Source organism: Rhinichthys klamathensis, unplaced genomic scaffold, assembly GCF_029890125.1.
Source record: "Rhinichthys klamathensis goyatoka isolate OS25496 unplaced genomic scaffold, OSU_Roscu_1.1 h1tg000192l_1, whole genome shotgun sequence".
Lineage (NCBI taxonomy): Eukaryota > Metazoa > Chordata > Actinopteri > Cypriniformes > Leuciscidae > Rhinichthys > Rhinichthys klamathensis.
In genome coordinates, this window is record NW_026606718.1 from 2,206,843 (window position 1) to 2,227,496 (window position 20,654).

General features: G+C 46.8%; 26 non-coding genes across 26 annotated transcripts; all 26 read left to right on the forward strand.

Annotated features, from left to right (window-relative positions):
- The first annotated feature begins 2,346 nt into the window (after window positions 1-2,346).
- On the forward strand, window positions 2,347-2,420 carry trnat-agu (transfer RNA threonine (anticodon AGU)). The gene has a single exon. It is a non-coding gene; the product is annotated as a tRNA-Thr (tRNA).
- A 173-nt stretch (window positions 2,421-2,593) lies between these two features.
- Window positions 2,594-2,668, forward strand: trnat-ugu (transfer RNA threonine (anticodon UGU)). The gene has a single exon. It is a non-coding gene; the product is annotated as a tRNA-Thr (tRNA).
- A 188-nt stretch (window positions 2,669-2,856) lies between these two features.
- On the forward strand, window positions 2,857-2,946 carry trnar-ucu (transfer RNA arginine (anticodon UCU)). The gene is given in 2 exon segments: window positions 2,857-2,893; window positions 2,911-2,946. It is a non-coding gene; the product is annotated as a tRNA-Arg (tRNA).
- Window positions 2,947-3,528: 582 nt separating this feature from the next.
- On the forward strand, window positions 3,529-3,602 carry trnat-agu (transfer RNA threonine (anticodon AGU)). The gene has a single exon. It is a non-coding gene; the product is annotated as a tRNA-Thr (tRNA).
- Window positions 3,603-3,775: 173 nt separating this feature from the next.
- Window positions 3,776-3,849, forward strand: trnat-ugu (transfer RNA threonine (anticodon UGU)). Its single transcript has one exon. It is a non-coding gene; the product is annotated as a tRNA-Thr (tRNA).
- Window positions 3,850-4,037: 188 nt separating this feature from the next.
- trnar-ucu (transfer RNA arginine (anticodon UCU)) lies at window positions 4,038-4,127 on the forward strand. The gene is given in 2 exon segments: window positions 4,038-4,074; window positions 4,092-4,127. It is a non-coding gene; the product is annotated as a tRNA-Arg (tRNA).
- A 475-nt stretch (window positions 4,128-4,602) lies between these two features.
- Window positions 4,603-4,676, forward strand: trnat-agu (transfer RNA threonine (anticodon AGU)). The gene has a single exon. It is a non-coding gene; the product is annotated as a tRNA-Thr (tRNA).
- A 173-nt stretch (window positions 4,677-4,849) lies between these two features.
- Window positions 4,850-4,924, forward strand: trnat-ugu (transfer RNA threonine (anticodon UGU)). Its single transcript has one exon. It is a non-coding gene; the product is annotated as a tRNA-Thr (tRNA).
- A 188-nt stretch (window positions 4,925-5,112) lies between these two features.
- trnar-ucu (transfer RNA arginine (anticodon UCU)) lies at window positions 5,113-5,202 on the forward strand. Its single transcript is given in 2 exon segments — window positions 5,113-5,149; window positions 5,167-5,202. It is a non-coding gene; the product is annotated as a tRNA-Arg (tRNA).
- A 582-nt stretch (window positions 5,203-5,784) lies between these two features.
- On the forward strand, window positions 5,785-5,858 carry trnat-agu (transfer RNA threonine (anticodon AGU)). Its single transcript has one exon. It is a non-coding gene; the product is annotated as a tRNA-Thr (tRNA).
- A 173-nt stretch (window positions 5,859-6,031) lies between these two features.
- Window positions 6,032-6,105, forward strand: trnat-ugu (transfer RNA threonine (anticodon UGU)). Its single transcript has one exon. It is a non-coding gene; the product is annotated as a tRNA-Thr (tRNA).
- A 188-nt stretch (window positions 6,106-6,293) lies between these two features.
- Window positions 6,294-6,383, forward strand: trnar-ucu (transfer RNA arginine (anticodon UCU)). The gene is given in 2 exon segments: window positions 6,294-6,330; window positions 6,348-6,383. It is a non-coding gene; the product is annotated as a tRNA-Arg (tRNA).
- A 475-nt stretch (window positions 6,384-6,858) lies between these two features.
- Window positions 6,859-6,932, forward strand: trnat-agu (transfer RNA threonine (anticodon AGU)). The gene has a single exon. It is a non-coding gene; the product is annotated as a tRNA-Thr (tRNA).
- A 173-nt stretch (window positions 6,933-7,105) lies between these two features.
- On the forward strand, window positions 7,106-7,180 carry trnat-ugu (transfer RNA threonine (anticodon UGU)). Its single transcript has one exon. It is a non-coding gene; the product is annotated as a tRNA-Thr (tRNA).
- Window positions 7,181-7,368: 188 nt separating this feature from the next.
- Window positions 7,369-7,458, forward strand: trnar-ucu (transfer RNA arginine (anticodon UCU)). The gene is given in 2 exon segments: window positions 7,369-7,405; window positions 7,423-7,458. It is a non-coding gene; the product is annotated as a tRNA-Arg (tRNA).
- A 582-nt stretch (window positions 7,459-8,040) lies between these two features.
- On the forward strand, window positions 8,041-8,114 carry trnat-agu (transfer RNA threonine (anticodon AGU)). Its single transcript has one exon. It is a non-coding gene; the product is annotated as a tRNA-Thr (tRNA).
- Window positions 8,115-8,287: 173 nt separating this feature from the next.
- On the forward strand, window positions 8,288-8,361 carry trnat-ugu (transfer RNA threonine (anticodon UGU)). Its single transcript has one exon. It is a non-coding gene; the product is annotated as a tRNA-Thr (tRNA).
- A 752-nt stretch (window positions 8,362-9,113) lies between these two features.
- On the forward strand, window positions 9,114-9,187 carry trnat-agu (transfer RNA threonine (anticodon AGU)). The gene has a single exon. It is a non-coding gene; the product is annotated as a tRNA-Thr (tRNA).
- A 173-nt stretch (window positions 9,188-9,360) lies between these two features.
- On the forward strand, window positions 9,361-9,434 carry trnat-ugu (transfer RNA threonine (anticodon UGU)). Its single transcript has one exon. It is a non-coding gene; the product is annotated as a tRNA-Thr (tRNA).
- A 188-nt stretch (window positions 9,435-9,622) lies between these two features.
- trnar-ucu (transfer RNA arginine (anticodon UCU)) lies at window positions 9,623-9,712 on the forward strand. Its single transcript is given in 2 exon segments — window positions 9,623-9,659; window positions 9,677-9,712. It is a non-coding gene; the product is annotated as a tRNA-Arg (tRNA).
- Window positions 9,713-10,186: 474 nt separating this feature from the next.
- trnat-agu (transfer RNA threonine (anticodon AGU)) lies at window positions 10,187-10,260 on the forward strand. Its single transcript has one exon. It is a non-coding gene; the product is annotated as a tRNA-Thr (tRNA).
- Window positions 10,261-10,433: 173 nt separating this feature from the next.
- On the forward strand, window positions 10,434-10,507 carry trnat-ugu (transfer RNA threonine (anticodon UGU)). Its single transcript has one exon. It is a non-coding gene; the product is annotated as a tRNA-Thr (tRNA).
- Window positions 10,508-11,260: 753 nt separating this feature from the next.
- trnat-agu (transfer RNA threonine (anticodon AGU)) lies at window positions 11,261-11,334 on the forward strand. The gene has a single exon. It is a non-coding gene; the product is annotated as a tRNA-Thr (tRNA).
- A 173-nt stretch (window positions 11,335-11,507) lies between these two features.
- trnat-ugu (transfer RNA threonine (anticodon UGU)) lies at window positions 11,508-11,581 on the forward strand. The gene has a single exon. It is a non-coding gene; the product is annotated as a tRNA-Thr (tRNA).
- Window positions 11,582-20,271: 8,690 nt separating this feature from the next.
- trnat-agu (transfer RNA threonine (anticodon AGU)) lies at window positions 20,272-20,345 on the forward strand. Its single transcript has one exon. It is a non-coding gene; the product is annotated as a tRNA-Thr (tRNA).
- Window positions 20,346-20,518: 173 nt separating this feature from the next.
- Window positions 20,519-20,593, forward strand: trnat-ugu (transfer RNA threonine (anticodon UGU)). Its single transcript has one exon. It is a non-coding gene; the product is annotated as a tRNA-Thr (tRNA).
- Window positions 20,594-20,654: the final 61 nt, after the last annotated feature.

A 20,654-nucleotide genomic window follows, 5' to 3' on the forward strand; every position in this document is an offset into this window, starting at 1 on the left:
GGGTGGATGAGTTGGCAGAGTGTCTGGTGGAGCTGCGCACAGAGGCAAGCCTCACACTTAGCAACCAACAAGTTGCGACCATTGTGGGTTTGTGGCAGAACCTGGACCAATTTGACAAAGACAGGGTGATGTATGCAGCTCGTCATCAAGACAGGCTACTTACAGGACGTTTTAGGTCCCCTAAAAAGAAAGCTGTCTTCACACCTGGTGTCGACAGCACAAAGAGATGTGTTTTGGGTTCTAGCGGCTCTCCAGCACAGTGGCCTAATTGTTGTCGCCTTGTTGAAATGATTTTCATAAGGTTGTGTAGCATCCACCGAAGCCCCAAAAAACAGAGGAAACAATCTCTGTCTAGATGGGATCTCATTCTTCGCGATTACAGAAGAATTCGGCAGCTAATCCTGAGCAATGGAACGGTGATGAGCGAAACAACCCTTCAGCTAGTTGAGGTAAACCAGAGGACCCTTACAACGTGGCACAATGAACGTTTAAAGGGTCAGGAGGTCTCAGTGCTTTTGCAAGGGCTGGAGCTTCCTGAGGCACGTCCAGTGGCATTAGATGCTCTGCCTCCAGCACGAGTACAGCCTGTTGTGCCTCCACAATATAGCCACCAGTTGCATAACTACCAGATGCCACCAGACACAGCTGGACAGGCAAAGACAAAGTTTAGAAAGATCCAGCCCTCAGCTGCCTGTACATCTGCCACACCATCTTCATTTGAGCCATCAGCCTTACACCCTCAGCGTTCAGCCACATTCAGCCAGCTAAGGACAATTTATCCCAGGCCGACAGCACCGCACCCATTGGTTTCTGACACACCCACTGCCCCTGTTGTGTCTCAGATGGTACTATTGCCCTGTCCAGCCCCATTTTCCACCATTAACCCTGGAGCAATTTCCTCTGATCCACCTGCAATTGACACAGCCACCCCAACCAAACGGTCGTACAACCGTACTGTTAAGGCAAATATGTGCAGAAAGTGTGGCCAATTTCGTACACAAGAAACTGGCCATAGCCAGTACAAAGGCAAAATATTTTGCCCAAATAAAGAAACAATCACTAAGGAGCAGTGGTTACAGAATATGAGAAAATAACCCTTGTGTGCTATAACACATATTCACTATAACACATATGGAAATATATAATAAATATTAAACAACATTAAACTATTATATTTATTTAAGTTTTTAATTTAAGTTATTTTTACTAATTTTTTTTACCTATTTTTACTTATTTTTATGTTTGTATTCTTATGTTGTTCCATATGGTGAATTCAGTACTTTTCCACATTTTTCTAATATGTATATAGTTAATAAATCTATTTCTCTATGAAGACTGGTGTGTTGTATTTATTTGTTTTATTACAAACAGCTATTTGTGTCAAGTAGCTGTTCCTTTTCACTCTGAATGAAATAGTATATTAATATAGTGTGAATGCAGTAATAAGGGGGTTATTTTGCCCCTACTGCCATAGAAAACGATTAACTTAATAAATGCGTTTGGACAAAAATGACTATCTTAGTATTACGGATGAAATTTTATAATGAATTCAAATGGTTTACTCCAAAACAAAAATTAAACTTAGAAATAAAACAATCGATAAAAATCAAATGCACACACTACTTTCTAAATCAAACTTAGAAACGAAACAATCGATAAAATAATTTTTTTTTATGTGACGTGTGGATTCGAACCTATGACTTCCTGATTTTCTCACTTTTTTTTCTTCCCTTTTCTCCCCCTTCTTCCCCTTCTTCCCCTTCTTTTACAAACTATTGTTCCCCAGCTTTGGCGCAATGGATAGCGCATTGGACTTCTAGATTGCAAAATGAGGCCATTCAAAGGTTGTGGGTTCGAGTCCCACCAGAGTCGTGACTTTTGCCGTTTTGTCAACCCCATACTGCACAGTGTTGCCCTCGGGTAACAGAAAGCTTTTGAGGCCTCTTGTTCTCAACGTGTTCATTTCAAATAATGTCAATGTAGTCGAAAGGCTTCAAAATGTTTTCTTTTTTGTTTACCACTACCTGTGCTTACCGAAAACTCTTGGCTCTTGCACACAAGGACCGGCCGTCACCACAGAGAGGTGCCAGACTTCCTTTCTCTTCCCGTAGCTTAGATGGTCTTTGCAGCTCTTGTGAATGGAGCTCCATAAACATGTGTGACGTGGGTTCTGGGAGTCCTGCTGAACACGGCTTTGCCAACAAACGCAGAGGCTAGCTGGCCACCCCCCACGCAGTTGTCAACAAACTATTTCATGCTATCCAGCGCCTGGTCCACGATTTGCATCTTTTTTTCTCTATGTTTTGCTCCTCTGGGTCGCCCTTCTGGCAGCAGGGAGCAGAGGTAGGCGCCGTGGCTTAGTTGGTTAAAGCGCCTGTCTAGTAAACAGGAGATCCTGGGTTTGAATCCCAGCGGTGCCTTTGACGGTACCCGTGTGTGTCGCAAGGCCGTGAACCCTTGCAATCGTTTGCTTTTCTGAGAACTGACCACAAAGGGTGAAACCGAGGTGTCCTTTGCAGTTGCTTCCATTTGCAAACCATCCCTGAGCTGTTGTTAAAGGACAGTGTCCCAAGCTAACATGTCTTGGCAGTAAGGCGCCGTGGCTTTAGCTGGTCAAAGCGCCTGTCTTGTAAACAGGAGATCCTGGGTTCGAATCCCAGCGGTGCCTCTACCCCGTTGGCTTTGCTCTTTGGGATCGTTCTTGGACAGAGGGCCTCGGGACTTTGAATCGAGTTTCAATTGTGCAGAGGCTCGAGGACCTGCCTTTTCTGCCCGCAGAGTGTATAGCATTACACTGTTGGATGTGCAAATGCCCAGATGAAAAACCATCACGTGGCACCGCCAAACAGTCACGTGGGCTCTGTGGCGCAATGGATAGCGCATTGGACTTCTAGATTGCAAAATGAGGCCATTCAAAGGTTGTGGGTTCGAGTCCCACCAGAGTCGTGACTTTTGCCGTTTTGTCAACCCCATACTGCACAGTGTTGCCCTCGGGTAACAGAAAGCTTTTGAGGCCTCTTGTTCTCAACGTGTTCATTTCAAATAATGTCAATGTAGTCGAAAGGCTTCAAAAAACCCCATACTGCACAGTGTTGCCCTCGGGTAACAGAAAGCTTTTGAGGCCTCTTGTTCTCAACGTGTTCATTTCAAATAATGTCAATGTAGTCGAAAGGCTTCAAAATGTTGTCTTTTTTGTTTACCACTACATGTGCTTACCGAAAACTCTTGGCTCTTGCACACAAGGACCGGCCGTCACCACAGAGAGGTGCCAGACTTCCTTTCTCTTCCCGTAGCTTAGATGGTCTTTGCAGCTCTTGTGAATGGAGCTCCATAAACATGTGTGACGTGGGTTCTGGGAGTCCTGCTGAACACGGCTTTGCCAACAAACGCAGAGGCTAGCTGGCCACCCCCCACGCAGTTGTCAACATACTATTTCATGCTATCCAGCGCCTGGTCCACGATTTGCATCTTTTTTTCTCTATGTTTTGCTCCTCTGGGTCGCCCTTCTGGCAGCAGGGTGCGGAGGTAGGCGCCGTGGCTTAGTTGGTTAAAGCGCCTGTCTAGTAAACAGGAGATCCTGGGTTCGAATCCCAGCGGTGCCTTTGACGATACCCGTGTGTGTCGCAAGGCCGTGAACCCTCGCAATCGTTTGCTTTTCTGAGAACTGACCACAAAGGGTGAAACCGAGGTGTCCTTTGCAGTTGCTTCCATTTGCAAACCATCCCTGAGCTGTTGTTGAAGGACAGTGTCCCAAGCTAACATGTCTTGGCAGCAAGGCGCCGTGGCTTAGCTGGTCAAAGCGCCTGTCTTGTAAACAGGAGATCCTGGGTTCGAATCCCAGCGGTGCCTCTACCCCGTTGGCTTTGCTCTTTGGGATCGTTCTTGGACAGAGGGCCTCGGGACTTTGAATCGAGTTTCAATTGTGCAGAGGCTCGAGGACCTGCCTTTTCTGCCCGCAGAGTGTATAGCATTACACTGTTGGATGTGCAAATGCCCAGATGAAAAACCATCACGTGGCCCGGCCAAACAGTCACGTGGGCTCTGTGGCGCAATGGATAGCGCATTGGACTTCTAGATTGCAAAATGAGGCCATTCAAAGGTTGTGGGTTCGAGTCCCACCAGAGTTGTGACTTTTGCCGTTTTGTCAACCCCATACTGCACAGTGTTGCCCTCGGGTAACAGAAAGCTTTTGAGGCCTCTTGTTCTCAACGTGTTCATTTCAAATAATGTCAATGTAGTCGAAAGGCTTCAAAATGTTTTCTTTTTTGTTTACCACTACCTGTGCTTACCGAAAACTCTAGGCTCTTGCACACAAGGACCGGCCGTCACCACAGAGAGGTGCCAGACTTCCTTTCTCTTCCCGTAGCTTAGATGGTCTTTGCAGCTCTTGTGAATGGAGCTCCATAAACATGTGTGACGTGGGTTCTGGGAGTCCTGCTGAACACGGCTTTGCCAACAAACGCAGAGGCTAGCTGGCCACCCCCCACGCAGTTGTCAACAAACTATTTCATGCTATCCAGCGCCTGGTCCACGATTTGCATCTTTTTTTTCTCTATGTTTTGCTCCTCTGGGTCGCCCTTCTGGCAGCAGGGAGCAGAGGTAGGCGCCGTGGCTTAGTTGGTTAAAGCGCCTGTCTAGTAAACAGGAGATCCTGGGTTCGAATCCCAGCAGAGCCTTTGACGGTACCCGTTTGTGTCGCAAGGCCGTGAACCCTCGCAATCGTTTGCTTTTCTGAGAACTGACCACAAAGGGTGAAACCGAGGTGTCCTTTGCAGTTGCTTCCATTTGCAAACCATCCCTGAGCTGTTGTTAAAGGACAGTGTCCCAAGCTAACATGTCTTGGCAGCAAGGCGCCGTGGCTTTAGCTGGTCAAAGCGCCTGTCTTGTAAACAGGAGATCCTGGGTTCGAATCCCAGCGGTGCCTCTACCCCGTTGGCTTTGCTCTTTGGGATCGTTCTTGGACAGAGGGCCTCGGGACTTTGAATCGAGTTTCAATTGTGCAGAGGCTCGAGGACCTGCCTTTTCTGCCCGCAGTGTGTATAGCATTACACTGTTGGATGTGCAAATGCCCAGATGAAAAACCATCACGTGGCACCGCCAAACAGTCACGTGGGCTCTGTGGCGCAATGGATAGCGCATTGGACTTCTAGATTGCAAAATGAGGCCATTCAAAGGTTGTGGGTTCGAGTCCCACCAGAGTCGTGACTTTTGCCGTTTTGTCAACCCCATACTGCACAGTGTTGCCCTCGGGTAACAGAAAGCTTTTGAGGCCTCTTGTTCTCAACGTGTTCATTTCAAATAATGTCAATGTAGTCGAAAGGCTTCAAAAAACCCCATACTGCACAGTGTTTCCCTCGGGTAACAGAAAGCTTTTGAGGCCTCTTGTTCTCAACGTGTTCATTTCAAACAATGTCAATGTAGTCGAAAGGCTTCAAAATGTTGTCTTTTTTGTTTACCACTACATGTGCTTACCGAAAACTCTTGGCTCTTGCACACAAGGACCGGCCGTCACCACAGAGAGGTGCCAGACTTCGTTTCTCTTCCCGTAGCTTAGATGGTCTTTGCAGCTCTTGTGAATGGAGCTCCATAAACATGTGTGACGTGGGTTCTGGGAGTCCTGCTGAACACGGCTTTGCCAACAAACGCAGAGGCTAGCTGGCCACCCCCCACGCAGTTGTCAACATACTATTTCATGCTATCCAGCGCCTGGTCCACGATTTGCATCTTTTTTTCTCTATGTTTTGCTCCTCTGGGTCGCCCTTCTGGCAGCAGGGTGCGGAGGTAGGCGCCGTGGCTTAGTTGGTTAAAGCGCCTGTCTAGTAAACAGGAGATCCTGGGTTCGAATCCCAGCGGTGCCTTTGACGATACCCGTGTGTGTCGCAAGGCCGTGAACCCTCGCAATCGTTTGCTTTTCTGAGAACTGACCACAAAGGGTGAAACCGAGGTGTCCTTTGCAGTTGCTTCCATTTGCAAACCATCCCTGAGCTGTTGTTGAAGGACAGTGTCCCAAGCTAACATGTCTTGGCAGCAAGGCGCCGTGGCTTAGCTGGTCAAAGCGCCTGTCTTGTAAACAGGAGATCCTGGGTTCGAATCCCAGCGGTGCCTCTACCCCGTTGGCTTTGCTCTTTGGGATCGTTCTTGGACAGAGGGCCTCGGGACTTTGAATCGAGTTTCAATTGTGCAGAGGCTCGAGGACCTGCCTTTTCTGCCCGCAGAGTGTATAGCATTACACTGTTGGATGTGCAAATGCCCAGATGAAAAACCATCACGTGGCCCGGCCAAACAGTCACGTGGGCTCTGTGGCGCAATGGATAGCGCATTGGACTTCTAGATTGCAAAATGAGGCCGTTCAAAGGTTGTGGGTTCGAGTCCCACCAGAGTCGTGACTTTTGCCGTTTTGTCAACCCCATACTGCACAGTGTTGCCCTCGGGTAACAGAAAGCTTTTGAGGCCTCTTGTTCTCAACGTGTTCATTTCAAATAATGTCAATGTAGTCGAAAGGCTTCAAAATGTTTTCTTTTTTGTTTACCACTACCTGTGCTTACCGAAAACTCTAGGCTCTTGCACACAAGGACCGGCCGTCACCACAGAGAGGTGCCAGACTTCCTTTCTCTTCCCGTAGCTTAGATGGTCTTTGCAGCTCTTGTGAATGGAGCTCCATAAACATGTGTGACGTGGGTTCTGGGAGTCCTGCTGAACACGGCTTTGCCAACAAACGCAGAGGCTAGCTGGCCACCCCCCACGCAGTTGTCAACAAACTATTTCATGCTATCCAGCGCCTGGTCCACGATTTGCATCTTTTTTTTCTCTATGTTTTGCTCCTCTGGGTCGCCCTTCTGGCAGCAGGGAGCAGAGGTAGGCGCCGTGGCTTAGTTGGTTAAAGCGCCTGTCTAGTAAACAGGAGATCCTGGGTTCGAATCCCAGCAGAGCCTTTGACGGTACCCGTTTGTGTCGCAAGGCCGTGAACCCTCGCAATCGTTTGCTTTTCTGAGAACTGACCACAAAGGGTGAAACCGAGGTGTCCTTTGCAGTTGCTTCCATTTGCAAACCATCCCTGAGCTGTTGTTAAAGGACAGTGTCCCAAGCTAACATGTCTTGGCAGCAAGGCGCCGTGGCTTTAGCTGGTCAAAGCGCCTGTCTTGTAAACAGGAGATCCTGGGTTCGAATCCCAGCGGTGCCTCTACCCCGTTGGCTTTGCTCTTTGGGATCGTTCTTGGACAGAGGGCCTCGGGACTTTGAATCGAGTTTCAATTGTGCAGAGGCTCGAGGACCTGCCTTTTCTGCCCGCAGTGTGTATAGCATTACACTGTTGGATGTGCAAATGCCCAGATGAAAAACCATCACGTGGCACCGCCAAACAGTCACGTGGGCTCTGTGGCGCAATGGATAGCGCATTGGACTTCTAGATTGCAAAATGAGGCCATTCAAAGGTTGTGGGTTCGAGTCCCACCAGAGTCGTGACTTTTGCCGTTTTGTCAACCCCATACTGCACAGTGTTGCCCTCGGGTAACAGAAAGCTTTTGAGGCCTCTTGTTCTCAACGTGTTCATTTCAAATAATGTCAATGTAGTCGAAAGGCTTCAAAAAACCCCATACTGCACAGTGTTTCCCTCGGGTAACAGAAAGCTTTTGAGGCCTCTTGTTCTCAACGTGTTCATTTCAAATAATGTCAATGTAGTCGAAAGGCTTCAAAATGTTGTCTTTTTTGTTTACCACTACATGTGCTTACCGAAAACTCTTGGCTCTTGCACACAAGGACCGGCCGTCACCACAGAGAGGTGCCAGACTTCCTTTCTCTTCCCGTAGCTTAGATGGTCTTTGCAGCTCTTGTGAATGGAGCTCCATAAACATGTGTGACGTGGGTTCTGGGAGTCCTGCTGAACACGGCTTTGCCAACAAACGCAGAGGCTAGCTGGCCACCCCCCACGCAGTTGTCAACATACTATTTCATGCTATCCAGCGCCTGGTCCACGATTTGCATCTTTTTTTCTCTATGTTTTGCTCCTCTGGGTCGCCCTTCTGGCAGCAGGGTGCGGAGGTAGGCGCCGTGGCTTAGTTGCTTAAAGCGCCTGTCTAGTAAACAGGAGATCCTGGGTTCGAATCCCAGCGGTGCCTTTGACGATACCCGTGTGTGTCGCAAGGCCGTGAACCCTCGCAATCGTTTGCTTTTCTGAGAACTGACCACAAAGGGTGAAACCGAGGTGTCCTTTGCAGTTGCTTCCATTTGCAAACCATCCCTGAGCTGTTGTTGAAGGACAGTGTCCCAAGCTAACATGTCTTGGCAGCAAGGCGCCGTGGCTTAGCTGGTCAAAGCGCCTGTCTTGTAAACAGGAGATCCTGGGTTCGAATCCCAGCGGTGCCTCTAACCCGTTGGCTTTGCTCTTTGGGATCGTTCTTGGACAGAGGGCCTCGGGACTTTGAATCGAGTTTCAATTGTGCAGAGGCTCGAGGACCTGCCTTTTCTGCCCGCAGAGTGTATAGCATTACACTGTTGGATGTGCAAATGCCCAGATGAAAAACCATCAAGTGGCCCGGCCAATCCGTCACATGGCCGCTATGGGGCAATGGATAGCACATTGGACTTCTAGATTGCAAAATGATACCATTCAAAGGTTGTGGGTTCGAGTCCCACCAGAGTCGTGACATTTGCCGTTTTGTCAACCCCATACTGCACAGTGTTGCCCTCGGGTAACAGAAAGCTTTTGAGGCCTCTTGTTCTCAACGTGTTCATTTCAAATAATGTCAATGTAGTCGAAAGGCTTCAAAATGTTTTCTTTTTTGTTTACCACTACCTGTGCTTACCGAAAATTCTTGGCTCTTGCACACAAGGACCGGCCGTCACCACAGAGAGGTGCCAGACTTCCTTTCTCTTCCCGTAGCTTAGATGGTCTTTGCAGCTCTTGTGAATGGAGCTCCATAAACATGTGTGACGTGGGTTCTGGGAGTCCTGCTGAACACGGCTTTGCCAACAAACGCAGAGGCTAGCTGGCCACCCCCCACGCAGTTGTCAACAAACTATTTCATGCTATCCAGCGCCTGGTCCACGATTTGCATCTTTTTTTCTCTATGTTTTGCTCCTCTGGGTCGCCCTTCTGGCAGCAGGGAGCAGAGGTAGGCGCCGTGGCTTAGTTGGTTAAAGCGCCTGTCTAGTAAACAGGAGATCCTGGGTTCGAATCCCAGCGGTGCCTTTGACGATACCCGTGTGTGTTGCAAGGCCGTGAACCCTCGCAATCGTTTGCTTTTCTGAGAACTGACCACAAAGGGTGAAACCGAGGTGTCCTTTGCAGTTGCTTCCATTTGCAAACCATCCCTGAGCTGTTGTTGAAGGACAGTGTCCCAAGCTAACATGTCTTGGCAGCAAGGTGCCGTGGCTTAGCTGGTCAAAGCGCCTGTCTTGTAAACAGGAGATCCTGGGTTCGAATCCCAGCGGTGCCTCTACCCCGTTGGCTTTGCTCTTTGGGATCGTTCTTGGACAGAGGGCCTCGGGACTTTGAATCGAGTTTCAATTGTGCAGAGGCTCGAGGACCTGCCTTTTCTGCCCGCAGAGTGTATAGCATTACACTGTTGGATGTGCAAATGCCCAGATGAAAAACCATCACGTGGCCCGGCCAAACAGTCACGTGGGCTCTGTGGTGCAATGGATAGCGCATTGGACTTCTAGATTGCAAAATGAGGCCATTCAAAGGTTGTGGGTTCGAGTCCCACCAGAGTCGTGACTTTTGCCGTTTTGTCAACCCCCTACTGCACAGTGTTGCCCTCGGGTAACAGAAAGCTTTTGAGGCCTCTTGTTCTCAATGTGTTCATTTCAAATAATGTCAATGTAGTCGAAAGGCTTCAATATGTTGTCTTTTTTGTTTACCACTACATGTGCTTACCGAAAACTCTTGGCTCTTGCACACAAGGACCGGCCGTCACCACAGAGAGGTGCCAGACTTCCTTTCTCTTCCCGTAGCTTAGATGGTCTTTGCAGCTCTTGTGAATGGAGCTCCATAAACATGTGTGACGTGGGTTTTGGGAGTCCTGCTGAACACGGCTTTGCCAACAAACGCAGAGGCTAGCTGGCCACCCCCCACGCAGTTGTCAACAAACTATTTCATGCTATCCAGCGCCTGGTCCACGATTTGCATCTTTTTTTCTCTATGTTTTGCTCCTCTGGGTCGCCCTTCTGGCAGCAGGGAGCGGAGGTAGGCGCCGTGGCTTAGTTGGTTAAAGCGCCTGTCTAGTAAACAGGAGATCCTGGGTTCGAATCCCAGCGGTGCCTTTGACGATACCCGTGTGTGTCGCAAGGCCGTGAACCCTCGCAATCGTTTGCTTTTCTGAGAACTGACCACAAAGGGTGAAACCGAGGTGTCCTTTGCAGTTGCTTCCATTTGCAAACCATCCCTGAGCTGTTGTTGAAGGACAGTGTCCCAAGCTAACATGTCTTGGCAGCAAGGCGCCGTGGCTTAGCTGGTCAAAGCGCCTGTCTTGTAAACAGGAGATCCTGGGTTCGAATCCCAGCGGTGCCTCTACCCCGTTGGCTTTGCTCTTTGTGATCGTTCTTGGACAGAGGGCCTCGGGACTTTGAATCGAGTTTCAATTGTGCAGAGGCTCGAGGACCTGCCTTTTCTGCCCGCAGAGTGTAAAGCATTACACTGTTGGATGTGCAAATGCCCAGATGAAAAACCATCACGTGGCCCGGCCAAACCGTCACGTGTTCTCTGTGGCGCAATGGATAGCGCATTGGACTTCTAGATTGCAAAATGAGGCCATTCAAAGGTTGTGGGTTCGAGTCCCACCAGAGTCGGGACTTTTGCCGTTTTGTCAACCCCATACTGCACAGTGTTGCCTTCGGGTAGAAGAAAGCTTTTGAGGCCTCTTGTTCTCAACGTGTTCATTTCAAATAATGTAAATGTAGTCGAAAGGCTTCAAAATGTTGTCTTTTTTGTTTACCACTACATGTGCTTACCGAAAACTCTTGGCTCTTGCACACAAGGACCGGCCGTCACCACAGAGAGGTGCCAGACTTCCTTTCTCTTCCCGTAGCTTAGATGGTCTTTGCAGCTCTTGTGAATGGAGCTCCATAAACATGTGTGACGTGGGTTCTGGGAGTCCTGCTGAACACGGCTTTGCCAACAAACGCAGAGGCTAGCTGGCCACCCCCCACGCAGTTGTCAACAAACTATTTCATGCTATCCAGCGCCTGGTCCACGATTTGCATCTTTTTTTTCTCTATGTTTTGCTCCTCTGGGTCGCCCTTCTGGCAGCAGGGAGCGGAGGTAGGCGCCGTGGCTTAGTTGGTTAAAGCGCCTGTCTAGTAAACAGGAGATCCTGGGTTCGAATCCCAGCGGTGCCTTTGACGATACCCGTGTGTGTCGCAAGGCCGTGAACCCTCGCAATCGTTTGCTTTTCTGAGAACTGACCACAAAGGGTGAAACCGAGGTGTCCTTTGCAGTTGCTTCCATTTGCAAACCATCCCTGAGCTGTTGTTGAAGGACAGTGTCCCAAGCTAACATGTCTTGGCAGCAAGGCGCCGTGGCTTAGCTGGTCAAAGCGCCTGTCTTGTAAACAGGAGATCCTGGGTTCGAATCCCAGCGGTGCCTCTACCCCGTTGGCTTTGCTCTTTGTGATCGTTCTTGGACAGAGGGCCTCGGGACTTTGAATCGAGTTTCAATTGTGCAGAGGCTCGAGGACCTGCCTTTTCTGCCCGCAGAGTGTATAGCATTACACTGTTGGATGTGCAAATGCCCAGATGAAAAACCATCACGTGGCACCGCCAAACAGTCACGTGGGCTCTGTGGCGGTACCTGACAGCCGTGCGTCTGTAAAATCTATCCAATACAATGACGAGCTCCATCTTTAAAAAACCAATTACGTTACGAGCTCCATTTTTGGCCGTCCAATGAAATGTCAAGGTCCATTTTTCATAGACCAATCACCGCACATAGTCCATTTTTGTCCATCTTTGAGTTTGAGCAGATTCCATCCAATCTCCACTCATTTTCTCTTTTTTGGCCGTCCAATGAAATGTCAAGGTCCATTTTTCATAGACCAATCACCGCACATAGTCCATTTTTGTCCATCTTTGAGTTTGAGCAGATTCCGTCCAATCTCCGCTGATATTCTCTTTTTTGGCCGTCCAATGAAATGGCAATGTCCATTTTTCATACACCAATCACCGCACGTTGAGCATAAACATCACCGCTGTTATTTATATTCCGCTCAGGTAACGTTATGTTATTTATAGTTATTGTATTTATTGTTAATGAACGTTTTCTGTATTTTAGGAATAGCAAGATTGCTCCATAAAACTACCTTACCTATAGATCAGGTAAGTTAACGTTAACTGTCATTGTGTAAGTAATAGGGTATAATTGCCGCAGCTCAATTTGTAATGTAAATAGTTTTATCCGATTTTGTCTGACTTTGTGTAACTTCAGTCAGCAAGCAAACCTTTTTTTTTTTGTATAGGTAACGTTACGTTAGCTATAGCTAACGTTATCATCAAGCTTGGCAATTGTACATTTTTGTCAGTAACGTTAACTTATATTTTTTTTCTGATAGGATTAACTAGTAAAATAGCATATCTGATAGTGTTTGTTACTTCATAGGACATGGATAAATCAATGTACAATAAATCTCATTGTACTAGTCTACTGTAACACTGGCATAAAATGTAACACAAAATAAATTTGGATAATGTCTAACTTTTGGGTGTTTGTTTAACTTTTATACTCCTGTGTTAAAAAATGACCAGTCATAAGTGAATGGATGAGAATACAATAAGTATATAAAATTAAATTCAGGCACATGTTCATTTTATCACATGGACACAGTTGAAATAACACAATGTTTAATCTTAGAATTTGTTATAGTCAAAATAGTCCATACATTATGCGTTTTACTACAAAGCAATTTGTATGAGCCCAGGTCAATGAGGCATACAGGCCATAAATAGCAAATAGAAGTTCAAAACTTGTAATGTTTACAAAAAGATCTATATCTATCTATCACAACATTAGGTGATGATACAGTATGCATTATTTTGGATTTATAAACTGTTATAATGTGGCGGTCATTTTGGACCAGGAACTCAAAACTAGCTAACATGAAATTAACACAACAGTAGGGTTAATGCCGTGTTGCCGGGCTACAATGGCAGTTAGTTTAACATGTTCTGTATTGTTTCAGGCAACGACATGGCTTCAACTAAGTCACACAAAGGCATGAGCGATGCTGACTGGCTTGCGCGTCTGGAGAGTTTTGCCCGAACAGGAGTTTGGCCATCTAGGGAGGGGAATAGACCTTCTCCCCGACAAAAAAGATGGCATGAGTTGTATCAGAAGGTAAATTATGCAGCTAGATTCATGGGTGAACTAATAAACTTGTATGATGATAATACATTGTGCTATTTGTATTTATGTGTATGGATAAGTAATTATTTACAATGTAAATACAATGTAATATTGATATAATTATGATGACTTATGCCTGTTTTGAGATAACATGGACTACAGTGTCATAGCTACACTTTATGTTCACAGATAGAAAAATGGCCTCTGCAAATGAGGGGCCAGACCACCCTTCTGAGGGAAGCTCAGAACTGTTTTTGTGGATTTCACAAGGTAACTTCAATTAGCCTAGTTCAAGTTGCATAACTAGATAGATGTGTTTGCAATATCAATGTGTCTTTATATCTAAAATTAGGCATTATGAGGAGTGTATAATATCATGTGTCTGGTACATTTTAATGCATGTGTCACTGGTTAATCCACCAGTCACAGTGGATGCATCACAGTGCACCCCTGCCCAAAGCACACCCTCCATCAGTGATGTGTCACATCCTGCAAAGAAACCCAAACTGACATTGTCAATGGTAAGCAGACCTTACTGCAGGTATCACTGCAGACATTGAAACATCTCAACATTTTCCTATAGTGTTGCAGGTTTTGTTATCACTGACTATGACAAAACTTTTCAGTTTGAAAAGTCAAGGTTTGGAGGCTCACATGTGGCAGCAGCAAAACCCAATTTGAGCATCCAGAGGAAAACCTCTCAGGTTAATATAAAAGACATCATGACTATATAATGACATCATCCCTTTATCACTACATAACTTTATTTAATAAAAAATGCAATCCCCTTAATATATTAATCATAACGTCTGACTCCACAGACATTAGAGCACTCCACATTCTCTGATCCTCGTCCTCCTTCATCCCCCAAACCTCATCGGCCTGTCATCAAGTCTTCCTCTTCCTTCCTCCAGCTCAGAGATCACAACGGTCCAAAGAAACAGCAACACCATCGATTAATTCTGAGTTTGCTGTTGTGAGGAGCCCAGTAAGATGTCATTCAAAATATAAACATGCCTTTGTCATTTAATGCTCTCTTAGATTTTATTTAAACCAGTGTTTTTGATAATATCAGCAGGTCTCATCTCAGCCAGAAGACACTGCGGATCTCCCACTACTGTGGCCACAGACAATGCCACAGCAGGACCAGAAGTGGGTGTCGGAAGCACTTTTTAAGGTTGGTGCAAAAGGTAAGCTGGAGCTGCGTGAAAACCTGCAGTTGTGGTATCACCCCCCACCAACAGCCCTGTTGTACCACCAAGCTCCAGCACCTGATAGATTTTTTTCACAGCGGCTCTTGCTCTGGATGCCATATAGGCTATGGAAGGTGTGGCTCCAGTGTTCTAACCCTGTCTGTGCCAGGTATCAGCTGTGTGGTGGTGGTCTGCACAGGAGAGTACGACAGGTGTTAGATATTGACAGATACTACAACCTGGTGACAGAGACCCTGATCCGTACCAGGTGTAGAACCAGCTACCTGTCCTGGAGTCATGCTGTGCTGCAACAGTTGGACCTGGCCCATCGATCTGAATTCAGGATCATCCTCACACGCAAGTAAATATGTTGCAGTCATGTTCACTCATATGCTACCTTTTTTGATAAATAATTCTTACAATAATTAGATACATGATAATAAGATACTTGAATAAATACTTTTTTTCCAAGGTATGGCTGTGACATTCGAGTTCTTTGCTTGTTGCGTGAGAGGGGCATGGGGAATGGCCCAGTGAGGATCATCGGACAGCTGAGGGAGAACCACAGTGAGGAGTGGTTAAAACGTGTGGCTCGGTACACATCAGAGTGTGTGGCCTTTTTGGATAAGCCTGGCCTGCATCCAATGCACTTCCAGGAACCACCACCACTTGCTCCAGTACCCAGCTACAAATGGCTCCTCACTGTATACAGTCAGGACATCCTCAACAGGCTCGATCACATCAAGGCCAGCATCACATCCACGTATGGATCAATTTTAAAAATGGATTCAACTAAGAAGGTTAGAGGAGCTGCTTTAATGACTGTACTCCTTTCTATAATGAATTGTTAGACCAAAATAGCTTTATTTTTCAATGTTACTGATTTGGATGTATGTTTTATTTTTTGCTATGTTTATTGTTTCTTTTAGATCACCAAGAAGTTGAGTGGGCCTGCAAAAGGCACAGCACAGTGGCTTACCTCAGTAGGCAATGAGGTAGGTCAGGTGCTGATGAGTGTCCTGACTGCGAATGAAGGGGCTGGGTTAGACCTCATGGCTGCAGGGCTCATGGAGAGGTACCAGCGAGCTGGTGTTGATCCTCCCACTATCCTGTATGTGGACTGTGACTGTTGCAAGGAAGTGGGAGAGACTAAACTGAAGAGGCGGTTCAGCGGCTGGCCCGATGTCATCGTCCGCCTAGACATTTGGCATTTTATGCGACGTCTGGCAGTAGGGTGCACCACTGATGCCCACCAGTTGTACCCTACTTTTATGTCTAGGTTGTCATCCTGTATTTTTGAGTGGGACGCAGGGGATCTCACTCTGCTGAGAAGGGCCAAGAGGGAGCAACTCACCCAACAAGGCTGGCCTGCAATGACGCCGGCAGAGCTTGACCGTCATATAAGCAAAGATGAGCTGGCCCAACACTGCAGGAGGAGAACACGAGGAGAGGAAACCACTATCCGCCTCCTTGATATGCTCATCAGAGAGCTCATGGGTGGCAAGGGGAATGACGCCCTTGGTGTTCCTCTCCTTGACAGTGTGAAGATGCAGCACATCTGGCATGTCCAGAGACGGCACGTCACCTGTATCCAGGACCCTCCAGATGTGCCACTATACACGGAAACTGGAACCATAAACAAGGGCGGGATGGTTCTAAAAACGTACCGGTGTGCCAGAGGCTCCACATCCCTGGAATCATTTCACTGCCACCTAAACAGATTTATTCCAGGTTTGTCATGACAGAATATACCACATCTTGCCACTAATTCCTGTTAATTTAGATATTTGCAGTGAACAGATAATATTTTCTCTTTTGCAGTTTCTCAAAACAATGTTTGGGTTTCTATTTCTTTTTCTAGGGAACAGCGCAAACAGCCTGAACTTCCAGATTTACCTCCTGGAAGGTTTGTTACGCTGGAATCAGGACCGGGCAGCAGCTGCTGTTGCAGGTCGAAGTTCAACCCTGCGTACTTACACAGGGGAGCTGGTTTACTCTGTCAATGAGAACTACAATAAGTTGTATGGAAGGAAATTGGTCCCTAGCTTCACTCCACCTGCAGTATACACAGGTAAATATATTTTTGATAAATGCAGTTCACAATGTTTTTTGGTAAAATTCTGCTTCTGGACAAAAATAATATAATTTTTGACAGATCACAGAAAAATAATACTACCTGTATTTTTTTTACACTGGATTCTTTGTCCTAGGTGTCAGGGCAGAAAATTAAATTCTTACTAGAATATAGAGTAACTCTGTCTTTTTATGATGCCCCCTGAATTACATATTTTTTGTTCATGCACAAGCTGACAACAAAAAGATTTACTGCATTTTAATAAACCTTTCTGATTATTTTCCTTTAATAATGTTTCCTGTTCCAAATATTTCCTCAGGGGAGCTCATTGGAGTGCAATATTTGTTGAGACAGAATAGTCAGCCCCTGGAGGACATGTGCCCTACCTCCGATAGGACCTCTCAGTTGCTGGAGGAGATAGATGTGGAGGAGCAAGGGGAAGAGGATGAGGGTTTCATTGATTTGTTGGGAGAGGAAGCCACAGTGACAAATCTTCTGGCATTAGATGACTCATTCCTTATAGGTCCACCAGTCCCACCCGCTGCACCGCAGCCCTGTGTTCAGGCTCCACCAGTGCCCAGTGTCCAGAATCCTTCCGCTGCACCACTGCCCACTGTGACTCCTTCCACTGCACCACTGCCCACTGTGACTCCTTCCGCTGCACCACTGCCCACTGTGACTCCTTCCGCTGCACCACTGCCCACTGTGACTCCTTCTGCTGCACCACTGCCCACTGTGACTCCTTCCGCTGCACCACTGCCCACTGTGACTCCTTCCGCTGCACCACTGCCCACTGTGACTCCTTCCGCTGCACCACTGCCCACTGTGACTCCTTCCGCTGCACCACTGCCCACTGTGACTCCTTCCGCTGCACCACTGCCCTGTTTCCAGGCTCCACCAGTGCCCAGTGTCCAGACTCCATCAGCTGCACCACTGCCCTGCTTTCAGGCTCCATCAGCTGCACCACTGCCCTGTTTCCAGACTCCATCTGCTGCACCACTGCCCTGTTTCCAGACTCCATCTGCTGCACCACTGCCCTGTTTCCAGACTCCATCTGCTGCACCACTGCCCTGTTTCCAGACTCCATCTGCTGCACCACTGCCCTGGTTTCAGGCTCCACCAGTGCCCATTGTCCAGACTCCATCAGCTGCACCAGTGCCCTCAGCAATGGTAAAATTCCCTTTTCTAGACCAATTGTTTCTCAATTCGCCCTTAAGCAACACATCCACAAACTCACCACAAACTCACTTAACAGCATGTAATTATCTAACCAACAGTTATATTTTTTCAGGCTGTTGACGACCACTGTATTCCTGGAATGGACCGGGTGGATGAGTTGGCAGAGTGTCTGGTGGAGCTGCGCACAGAGGCAAGCCTCACACTTAGCAACCAACAAGTTGCGACCATTGTGGGTTTGTGGCAGAACCTGGACCAATTTGACAAAGACAGGGTGATGTATGCAGCTCGTCATCAAGACAGGCTACTTACAGGACGTTTTAGGTCCCCTAAAAAGAAAGCTGTCTTCACACCTGGTGTCGACAGCACAAAGAGATGTGTTTTGGGTTCTAGCGGCTCTCCAGCACAGTGGCCTAATTGTTGTCGCCTTGTTGAAATGATTTTCATAAGGTTGTGTAGCATCCACCGAAGCCCCAAAAAACAGAGGAAACAATCTCTGTCTAGATGGGATCTCATTCTTCGCGATTACAGAAGAATTCGGCAGCTAATCCTGAGCAATGGAACGGTGATGAGCGAAACAACCCTTCAGCTAGTTGAGGTAAACCAGAGGACCCTTACAACGTGGCACAATGAACGTTTAAAGGGTCAGGAGGTCTCAGTGCTTTTGCAAGGGCTGGAGCTTCCTGAGGCACGTCCAGTGGCATTAGATGCTCTGCCTCCAGCACGAGTACAGCCTGTTGTGCCTCCACAATATAGCCACCAGTTGCATAACTACCAGATGCCACCAGACACAGCTGGACAGGCAAAGACAAAGTTTAGAAAGATCCAGCCCTCAGCTGCCTGTACATCTGCCACAGCATCTTCATTTGAGCCATCAGCCTTACACCCTCAGCGTTCAGCCACATTCAGCCAGCTAAGGACAATTTATCCCAGGCCGACAGCACCGCACCCATTGGTTTCTGACACACCCACTGCCCCTGTTGTGTCTCAGATGGTACTATTGCCCTGTCCAGCCCCATTTTCCACCATTAACCCTGGAGCAATTTCCTCTGATCCACCTGCAATTGACACAGCCACCCCAACCAAACGGTCGTACAACCGTACTGTTAAGGCAAATATGTGCAGAAAGTGTGGCCAATTTCGTACACAAGAAACTGGCCATAGCCAGTACAAAGGCAAAATATTTTGCCCAAATAAAGAAACAATCACTAAGGAGCAGTGGTTACAGAATATGAGAAAATAACCCTTGTGTGCTATAACACATATTCACTATAACACATATGGAAATATATAATAAATATTAAACAACATTAAACTATTATATTTATTTAAGTTTTTAATTTAAGTTATTTTTACTAATTTTTTTTACCTATTTTTACTTATTTTTATGTTTGTATTCTTATGTTGTTCCATATGGTGAATTCAGTACTTTTCCACATTTTTCTAATATGTATATAGTTAATAAATCTATTTCTCTATGAAGACTGGTGTGTTGTATTTATTTGTTTTATTACAAACAGCTATTTGTGTCAAGTAGCTGTTCCTTTTCACTCTGAATGAAATAGTATATTAATATAGTGTGAATGCAGTAATAAGGGGGTTATTTTGCCCCTACTGCCATAGAAAACGATTAACTTAATAAATGCGTTTGGACAAAAATGACTATCTTAGTATTACGGATGAAATTTTATAATGAATTCAAATGGTTTACTCCAAAACAAAAATTAAACTTAGAAATAAAACAATCGATAAAAATCAAATGCACACACTACTTTCTAAATCAAACTTAGAAACGAAACAATCGATAAAATAATTTTTTTTTATGTGACGTGTGGATTCGAACCTATGACTTCCTGATTTTCTCACTTTTTTTTCTTTCCTTCTCTCCCCCTTCTTCCCCTTCTTCCCCTTCTTATACAGACTATTGTTCCCCAGCTTTGGCGCAATGGATAGCGCATTGGACTTCTAGATTGCAAAATGAGGCCATTCAAAGGTTGTGGGTTCGAGTCCCACCAGAGTCGTGACTTTTGCCGTTTTGTCAACCCCATACTGCACAGTGTTGCCCTCGGGTAACAGAAAGCTTTTGAGGCCTCTTGTTCTCAACGTGTTCATTTCAAATAATGTCAATGTAGTCGAAAGGCTTCAAAATGTTTTCTTTTTTGTTTACCACTACCTGTGCTTACCGAAAACTCTTGGCTCTTGCACACAAGGACCGGCCGTCACCACAGAGAGGTGCCAGACTTCCTTTCTCTTCCCGTAGCTTAGATGGTCTTTGCAGCTCTTGTGAATGGAGCTCCATAAACATGTGTGACGTGGGTTCTGGGAGTCCTGCTGAACACGGCTTTGCCAACAAACGCAGAGGCTAGCTGGCCACCCCCCACGCAGTTGTCAACAAACTATTTCATGCTATCCAGCGCCTGGTCCACGATTTGCATCTTTTTTTCTCTATGTTTTGCTCCTCTGGGTCGCCCTTCTGGCAGCAGGGAGCAGAGGTAGGCGCCGTGGCTTAGTTGGTTAAAGCGCCTGTCTAGTAAACAGGAGATCCTGGGTTTGAATCCCAGCGGTGCCTTTGACGGTACCCGTGTGTGTCGCAAGGCCGTGAACCCTCGCAATCGTTTGCTTTTCTGAGAACTGACCACAAAGGGTGAAACCGAGGTGTCCTTTGCAGTTGCTTCCATTTGCAAACCATCCCTGAGCTGTTGTTAAGGGACAGTGTCCCAAGCTAACATGTCTTGGCAGCAAGGCGCCGTGGCTTTAGCTGGTCAAAGCGCCTGTCTTGTAAACAGGAGATCCTGGGTTCGAATCCCAGCGGTGCCTCTACCCCGTTGGCTTTGCTCTTTGGGATCGTTCTTGGACAGAGGGCCTCGGGACTTTGAAT